The sequence below is a fragment of the Hibiscus syriacus genome, unplaced genomic scaffold (genome assembly GCF_006381635.1).
Source record: "Hibiscus syriacus cultivar Baekdansim isolate YM2019G1 unplaced genomic scaffold, ASM638163v2 tig00110776_pilon, whole genome shotgun sequence".
Taxonomy (NCBI): domain Eukaryota; kingdom Viridiplantae; phylum Streptophyta; class Magnoliopsida; order Malvales; family Malvaceae; genus Hibiscus; species Hibiscus syriacus.
Genome location: NW_024062857.1, coordinates 302,245 through 308,496, shown reverse-complemented (window position 1 = coordinate 308,496; position 6,252 = coordinate 302,245).

The following is a 6,252-nucleotide window of genomic DNA, read 5'->3' as shown; positions in this document are numbered from 1 at the left end:
ATCAGGAATGAGCAAAGATTTGTGTATTTGAGGGTTTATCCAAAGAAGTTGACACAAAAGATGATCAAGAAATGGGGGCAAATGAGGACAAAAACCTTAGTCCTATTACACACCCAACATTATAATGAGGCATGATAAATAAACAAGTGGAAGTTGATATCTACCACTGTAGTACCTTTCATTTTCAGCATCTTGTTTGAACTTGTTTTTTGTTCCTTTTCTCCGCCTTTTGTACAATAAATAAATTTTTTGTTGCTTTTTTGGTTATGAACAAGGAATTAAGTTTTAATCTTGAAATTCTTGAGTATCAAGTAGATTAAATATTCTTTTAATTTTTCAAGAATTATAGATCTTTGGCAAGTGGTAAAATTATATCTTCCATATCCCATCCAACGCCAATTACTTAACCCTTACCAAAACCAAATCCTAACACTACAATTATCTGAGACTCTGAAGAAATGTCTCTACCTACTTTTGAGATACCAACTCCAAATGTTTACTGGTTTATGATACTACCTTCCACCATATACATGACTTCATAAGTCACACTTTTGTCCTTCCAAATACAAAACCATCATAAACCAAAAAAACTTCAAAAGAACCAAACTTTCAAATTATCCGTGAATTTTCCTGCAATAAGAGACGAGATGAGGCATCATGGATCAATTTATTGAAGATAATTTTGAGTGATTAGGGCATACTCAAAGAAGAAAAAAGGGATTGATTTAAATAAATATATCATGCATTTTTTTTCATGTAAATGAAAGTTAATCTTGAATATTCATCCCCCTAGAGATACCTCTTTTTACAAAGACTTCTATGTATGAGACGACTGAACTTTGTGCACAGTTTAAGCATGCAAGCTCATTGATATATCGCCCAAAGATGAATGGGTCATTTGAAGGAGCAAATAAGAACGTTAAGAGGATCATTACAAAGACCACTGAAACTTACAATGATTGTCACAGAAGCTACCTTTTGCCTTATATGCATATCGAAATACTGTTAGAACATCACTAGGGCAATACCTTATTGTTCAGTTTTGCCGATTTAAGTTGAGATCCCACTACTTTGTATATTGAAGGAGGTAAAATTGGAGGAGGTTGAAGGGATCCAAGCTCGATTTGATCAATTAAACCTTATTGATGAGAAGAGATTGAAAGCTATTTACCATGGGTAGATGCATCAGAAACGGATGATGAAAGATCACAACAAGAAAGTACATCCGTGAGAGTTCCAAGAGGGCGATCTAGTTTTTTTTTAAAAAGAGATCTTGCCTATACAGTTGAAGGGATCCAAGCTCGATTTGATCAATTAACCTTATGAGAGAATAGCTTGAAAGCTATTTACCATGGTATGCATCAGAACGGATGATGAAAGATCACAACAAGAAAGTACATCCGTGAGAGTTCCAAGAGGGCGATCTAGTTTTTTTTTAAAAAGAGATCTTGCCTATACATAAAGATTTCCATGGGAAATGGATGCCTAATTAGGAAGGGTCATATGTTGTAAAAAAGAGCCTTTTCCGTAGGAGCATTGATTTTGGCAGAAATAAATTGGAAAGTTCTGAGAAACCAAATAAACTCAAATTCTGCCAAGAAATATTATACTTAAAGAAGAGGGAAAAAAAGAAGGAAAAAAAGAAAAAATTGAATCAAAATAGGCGACTCATAGAGCCTCAAGTTACAAGGTTAATCAAGTACAATTAGTTCAAAGATTCATATTCAACAAGAAGCGCAAGAAATACTAGAGATGAATGAATCTTATGGAAAAATCCCCAGCAAAGCAGATCCAAGTCAAGCAAAGCAAGATTAAAGGCATTTAATTAAAAGAGAATATCTTCAGAATTCATTCCGCCTCTCAAGATTGATTTTTATTTTCAAAAATTGGTTTTTAAAATCTTTAATGCATGATATGAAAAATGATAAAAGGGGGTTCAAGATGTAAATTTTGAATAACATTTTGAAACCAAATGAGGATTCGAGTTGAAAACATGAAAAGGTAGCTCGAATATTAAATGGTGCAACAACGATATAAGAGACAATCTTAAGCTCTTAATGAAGCACCACACATCCCAAAGATGTTCCTAAAAGTCTAGAAATAAGAAGTATCTCTACGAGATGAGCATAACAACTAGAAGTACCTCTACCAGATAAGCATAATAATCACTTCTTCAAGTTAATGGAAACCCAAATAGACATATATGCTGGACTAACCTGAGAAACCCTACTTTACCATAATCAACCTCCACCTTAAATCAGTCAATAATTTTGACACTTGCCATAGGACTATGATTTTTGAATGATTTAAAAGAGTAGTTGATTTATTTGATATTCATTAATTTCATGTCTTATGATTTAATTCTATTGTGAACCTGTAAAGTGCAATACTTTACAAAATTCTGTCATTCTTAATAAAGAAAAGAGAAAAAAATATTTTCAAACAGGATAGTCTCAAATGAGGAAGGTCTCTAAAGTAAATTGTTTCCTATTCTACTTCTATTGTAGAAAAAGAAAGTGATGCAAAAAAAATGAAGCATTTCACATTCTTGAAGGTAAGGGGTCTAAGAGTCCAGAAAATCCGGAGAATTGAACTTGTGGTGCTCTCTTGTGACATTATTAAGCAATTCATCAAGAAAAGTATTTTTCACCATCAATCCATGTCCCTAGCAGATCCTCCAATCACAGATCTATGAGTCCCATTAAGGTGTATTATGGGAATGAACAAGTCACCACCTGCACTCTGGTTATACCATAATACTGGCTCAAGTCTTGATACAAAGTAAAGATAACCAGTTTTACTATCAACCAACCTTTCCATGGTTCAGGAAGAGTGAATGTGATTAGCAGTGAGTATTTTGGAGCAGCAAAGAGACAGTCACTGTAGCAGTCATTGCAAGAAGAGCACCAACAAAAATCCTTGAGTTCATCCCGATGATGTTTATTTCTTCCAATAAGGTTGTTATACTGGATGCTACCAACAACAAGGTCAAATTTGCCAAATCTATTCATTAATTGTTCTAACCGATCACCATTAAGTTCTTGCACATTTCAAGGATATGCCAAGATAGTAAAGACAACCTCTGCATCATTGATTCCAGAGAAAGAGACAGAACATGATACCTCCGGGAACATGTCTCTTGTAGATCCTCTTCCTCGTGTATGGTTTTTAAGGGAAACCTAGAAGTATTTCCACCTCATCAGGTTTAAGTGGAACAACTTTATTCCTTCCAACCCATACCATATTCCCTTTTCTGCATTCATCAAGAACATACTTTTGGACACTCGAAGGTGGCTCATCATCATAAGCTTCAAAAGCCTTACAGATCTTTTCTATCAATTTGACACTTCCTGTACATATTTGTAAACAGTTCAACTTTGTTCTTGGATCCCTAGAAGGCCACCATTTATTGTTGTCAATAGAAAAGCATCATGTATGGTGCATGGAGGAAGCAGAATTAGAGGAAATCTGTTCTCAATTGGCATATTATGAATATAGCCCATTTTTCGTGCAGCAGTACAAAAATACTTCGAATCTACAAATTCTGGCTCTACATCGTATAAGTACCGTGACATTTCGGTCCAAACACCAACTGTAGCAAGTGCCACGTTCTCATAGTATGAATAAGGAAGCCTAATAGCATCTTCTGGAAATGTTCTTTGAGTTATCTGATCTGGTTCGGTAGAAACCCCAAAACCAATCATTAGATTTAAAAGATGAACTGCATGATCATCTCCATTAAAAGCTTCTTTTCAAGCTTCCTGTGCTCATTCCTTTTGCAAAAAAAAAAAAAAAAAATTATAGCTCGAGTTTCGTCTTTTCTTGTAATTGGGGTCATTGCATAATTGCTTCCTATCTTCTACCGGAAAAAGTGCGTCAGCAGCCTTAGCCATTTGAGCAGCACATATAAAATCTGTCAACTCTACAATTGATGAATCCGGACCATATCTCTCCATGGCTATTGAAGCCTTAGCCTCTGAGTACCCCATTTTCGTCAAGTTTAACAGTTTATTCTCCTCATCAGAATCAGAATTCAGGATTTCCTCGGTATCAGAAGAACTATCAATATCTGTGAAATCATCCTGAAATATCACATCATAATTAGAGAAAAGTATATTCCAGAAATAACATTCACTGAAAAAAAGGTTTACTGTGTCAGCCTGGAATGAATTACCAAGCGATTTATACCACTTTGTTCGACTAGATCCCTCCAGATCCAAAAAATGGGCACCTTATTCAGAAGAGGCACAATTAAGACATTTCCGTAAAAATGATTGATTGCTTCTTAAGTTTGTGACAACATGAAGAGAATTCCTCAAGTTACTTAACAACTGATGTTTAGTGATATCAGAATGAGAGTATTCAAGATAAACAGATTTGAGACACGGATAAAGCCGCAAGTACCCTAACAGTGCATTGTCAAATTGGACCTCGTGGGGGGATCATGATATTCCAGTCAAACAGACATTGAGAGTGAATCAGAAACAAAATGTTGGGGCATCTCGAAAGCCCATTTCAGACAGAAATGATTCATGTGGGGCATTCTGAGGGCCCACGTCAGTATGAATATTTGGGCATTTTGAAAGCTCACATCAATAACAAGAAGCAAATGTTGGGGTATGCTGAAAACCCATTTTAATCATAATCAAGAATATCGACGCGTTTTGAATATTAATGTCAACAAATGTTGGCGCATGCTGAAAGCTCATTTCAATTGGCGCATTTTGAACGTCTGTATTAGCAAATGCTGGGGCATGCCGAAAGCCCATTTCAATCAGAATTTGGAATAACATTTTGAACGTTCATATCAGCAAATATTGGGGCATGCTGAAGGCCCACATCATCATGTGTTAAAGATCATTGACTTGAGTAAATATTTCCAATGAGATATAAAGGTATGAATAATAAAAATGGTGAAACAATGATAGTAGAGTTGGCTATACATAATTGTTTCGTTCATCAGGCATTTTCATTAGCGTCCTGGTGTTGAACAAATATCTACTCAACAAGCATGGTTTCAAATACCCAATCTTCTTAAACCATGTATCACATGACAACGTGTTCTTTGTTAAGCTACATCGCGATTGCATGGATAAAGATGGTCCTCATGCAGACCATTCGATCCAGGGTTTAGTTCCTCAAGATCTCATCTTTGAATTTGGTCTTTTATGTGTCAGTGATGATTGGATATTTCTTTGAGGGTCCTGGTGGTTAATTTCAATCATGTTGTTGGAGCTACGAATCTGTTTTTCACATCGGTTTTTGCTTACTTGATGACATTGAAGAAAGAGGCACAACTTACGTATATTACCCTTATTCCCATTGTTACTAGGGTTATCATTGCCAGTCGGGGTAAACTGAGTTTTCATCTATTTAGCTTTATCATGTGCGTTTCATCTACAATAGCAAGAATTCTATTAACATACTTTTTTTCATGGCTCCTATAGTGGATGTGTTTCTACGTCCTACACTCATGATCGGTATCACACTCGCACTTGCCCGAGATGATATAAAGATTAGTTGGTATCTCTTATTCAATCCGACACTAGTAGATTTTGTGAATTTAACCAATTTTTTTGTCATGAAACATACCAATATCCGCCTTTTATTCCCACTTACTTTTGCTCTTGGTGTCTTTGTAACATCATACAAAAGCTCTAAACACTATGCAAAGAGCATTCACTGATTGATAAATCTGAGCAGAAGCTACAGGAAATGATGAATGTGTTGTCAAATGTTTTACGAACATCTGTGTAGAAACCACAGGAAAGGATAAATGTGTTGTCAAATGTTTTACGAACTAGTGATTATGGTGCTGAACCAATGTTGCGATCATATGGCGTTTCCATTTATGGACCCAAGGTGAAGTTTGTCTTCTTCAACTCTAAAGTTAGAAGTAACAAATGATGAAGATTTATTTCCATGAGAAATGGAACTAAAACTTCAACAACAATAAACTAGTAGAGCCAATTAAGGTTGAACGATATGTTGTTGTTAAATATCTCAACATGATTTGGTCTGAATGCCTTTGTTCGAGATCCAATTAGATGTGGAGACATGAAATGAATTAGGATAAATCCTTCTTGTGGTATGTTTCAAGAGTTAAATCAAAATATATTCTACTCTCCTAATTACTCTTTGCTGAGTTTATCATATCTACATTTAAATTCTTCAAAGATGATAGATTCTCTCTTCAAATATGGTACATTCTCTCTTCAAAGATGATAGATTATCTTTTCAAAGATGAAAGCC